General features: G+C 32.1%; 1 pseudogene; it reads right to left on the minus strand.

Annotated features, from left to right (window-relative positions):
• Window positions 1–530: 530 nt before the first annotated feature.
• On the minus strand, window positions 531–718 carry LOC130972404 (small nucleolar RNA U3; annotated as a pseudogene).
• Window positions 719–3,662: the final 2,944 nt, after the last annotated feature.

Raw genomic sequence — 3,662 nt, forward strand, 5'->3', positions numbered from 1 at the left:
AAAGAGTACTAAGAGTACTAAATATATACTGTATAAAAAATATCATAATTTTTTTTGATTTATTTCAATTACTACCAAAATAAATATTTAATTTTTTTATTATTTTTAGTACTCTCTAAAATTTATATTTTGTTAGTTTTAATTAAAAGTATATTTTGTCAATTTTTATATATTACTTTTATCTTAGTGTATAAATATTAATTTTATTATAGAATTAATTAATAACATCTATTCAAATATCTAAATTAAAATAATATAAAAAAATTATTTAAGTTGATGTCTATTTTAGTAATTTTGTATCTAAAAGTGATTTTGAATAGTGTAATCCAAACAACATTTATTTTACTATAATTCATTTTGATATAAATATTGCCAAACATAAATCACTTAATACAAACTTACTTTTCATCAAAATCAAGTTTGCAAAATTAATTTTATTCAAACTCCCGTTTGCAAACTGTAATCCAAACACACACAAGTATTTAGAGAAAATAACTAATTAAATGGCCAGGGAAAAAACATTTGAGTCCGTCAGAACACCGTGAGACCATCTCGACCACAAGATTGTAGCGCGAACGATCCACCGTTCAGATGGCATGCGCTTTGGAACAATTAATCACGCTCTGACCTCACGGTCATAGTTCAACCAAAGTCTTCTTAGAACTCAAAGATACAGATGTACGAGCCTATAGAATAGATCCTATTCAAGTAAGGTCGTGTTCTGTGTTTTGTGTTCTTTGTGTTTAGTTATAAAAACTGCTTTTGTTTGGTGAACCTAGCCCAGGTGAGACTAAGTTTACGTTTGCAAAATTCAAAAAATCTTAAAATTTAAGAACGTGAAATCGATTATGATGGCTTTTTATGATGATAGTGTAGAAGGGGAAGACGAAAAAGAAAATGAAAATAATGATGATGATGATGATGGTGATGGTGATGGTGATGATGATATGGGATTTTTGGATGGCATTGAAATTAAATTTGGAGGTATTTAATTACATAATCACCCACTTTGGGCTATAATTTAATTATCAATAATTTAACCATAGTTAACATAGCAACCAATTAAAAGATGACATGTCACAGAGGGTAAATTACATGTTATTATAAGAAGGGTAGGCTAGAATTTACCTTTAAAATTATACAATAATTAATATGTATATTTAAATATTTTAAAAACACTTGTATTGTGAAATTTTTTTGTCCTTCTCTCTTTCTTTTTTCTTTTTCCCACTCCATACAATCAGTATCACCGAGTAGTGATCTCCGATATTGACGCCGTGTATCAAAATCGTTCATGAGATTCCAATTGTATCAATTATGTCCCTGAGATTGGAAAAATTACACCATAATAGTCCCTGACCCCATTTTCTGTTAACGGTGCACTGACGTAGCTTGATGACGTGGACCTTTGGTGACACGTGTCACCTCATGGTTCGGTCGCGTGTAATGACATGCTGATGTGTCGGTCAACGACACGTGGCATGCTGACGTGGATGGGTATGCCACGTGTCATATTATGCCACATGTCGCAATGCTATTTGTCCACGTGTCATCTACTATGTCATCGTTGCATGTGCATCAAATTGGTCCCTTACTTTGCATCAAATGACTCATTTTAATCCCTAAAATTGAATGTCTGCACCAAATTAGTGCCTTCATCAGTTTTTTCTCATTTTTTATAATTCAAAATTCTCGTTATATATTTGAATACACTAATTTTAATTTTATCTTTTTACAAGTTATTTAAATATAAGTGTTTTTATAAAATATTTTTAAAATAATAGTTTTAATTATACAATTTTTTCTACATTATTAAAAGAATTATGTGACATATTGATATTGATTTAATAAAAAGTATAAGTTAAGAGTATAATATTCTTTAATACAATTTTTTTAATATTTAACACTTTAATAAATATTTTAGGAATACTTGATAAGACACTTATTAACTAATATAAATTTATTATTCCCATCCATTTTAAGAATGTCCGATTTTCCATATAATTAACTTCTCACTAAATTAATAAGATCGATTTATACTGTCGATTATAATAATTCATTTTATCTATAATTTAGTTAGGCAACTTTTTTATATATTACACTATTAATCAATATAAGTACTTATTGTAACCATGATTTGAACAGCATTAAAACAGATACAAATTACACAAGAGACAATAATAAAGTTTTGGTTTTGGTTAACATGTACTCTAATAATACAAGTTAAAATTATTAATTAAAAAATTTATTATAAAATATATATAATAAAAAATATAATTAAAATTAGTGTATTCAAATATATAATGAGAATTTTAAATTTATTAAAAAATGAGAAAAATTTGATGAAGGGACTAATTTGGTGCACAATATTCAATTTCAGGGACTAAAATAAGTCATTTGATGCAAAGTAAGGGACCAATTTGGTGCACATGTAACGATGACATAGTGGATGACACGTGGATAAATAGCATTGCGACACATGGCATAATCTGACACGTGGCAAAATAGCATTGTGACACATGGCATAAACATCCACGTCAGCATGTCACATGTCGTTGACCGACACGTCATTATACCATTACACGTGGCCAAACCATGAGGTGACACGTGTCACCAAATGTCTACGTCATTAAGCCACGTCAGCGCGCCTTTAACGGAAAACGGGTCAGGAACTACTATGGTGTAATTTTTTCAATCTCAGGGACGTAATTGGTGCAATTGGAATCTCAGGGATGATTTTGGTGCACAGCGTCAATCTCAGGGACCACTATGGAGATTTACTCCAGTATCAGCACTATTAAAACACCTTCCTTATTCATGGCACTTCAATCCTCACTATATCATCGTTGCTAACTACCAACAACTCGTTATATATGAGAAATGCTTGAAGAACCATATTGTTGCTTTCAACAGCCACACTCTCAACGGCTACGGAAAAGTCATGCCAAGTTGCCAACACCCACTGCTACTGTCGACGATCTTGCACCATCTAGTGCTGCCTGCTACTACCACCACTATTTTCACTACCGTAAGCCAGAGGACTGGCTCATCTCCCCCGCTTTCGATTTTCATTTATAAGATAACCACCACATTCTCCCATGCCAAACCGAAGGCATAACTCGGTGTATCCGTCGCCGGTCTCTTTCTAGTTATTATTATCTAGGGATGGCAATACCACCCGAATCCGCGGGTACCCATCCCGCCCCTTCTCGCTTTGGGCGGGTAATTACCCGCTCCGCACGGGACGGATTTTTAGCGGGGCGTGTTCTTGGGAAGGGCGGGGCGGGGTTAGGTTTAGGTAATATCCGCCCCTACCCGCCCCGCTACATATATAATATATATAATTTTAATATATAATATGTATAATATATGTAAAATAATTAATAATAATGTATCATATTTAAATTTTTACTTTAATTTATGTTATATATGTAATGATGGTTATATAAATTTTGAAATTTTATTTTAGGAAAAACAACCATTTGTACCCATGAACTTTACGAACGCTGACAAAAGTACCCATTAAAGAAGGAAACTAATGTTGTATCCATCAAAGATGGATCCCGTACGACAAAAGTACCCAAAACCGAAATTTATGTTGACTTTTTAATAAAATTCCAGAATTACCCCCACCATTATTTTCAACCCTCCTCTCTTCTTTC

This window comes from Arachis stenosperma, chromosome 3, assembly GCF_014773155.1.
Source record: "Arachis stenosperma cultivar V10309 chromosome 3, arast.V10309.gnm1.PFL2, whole genome shotgun sequence".
Classification (NCBI taxonomy): domain Eukaryota; kingdom Viridiplantae; phylum Streptophyta; class Magnoliopsida; order Fabales; family Fabaceae; genus Arachis; species Arachis stenosperma.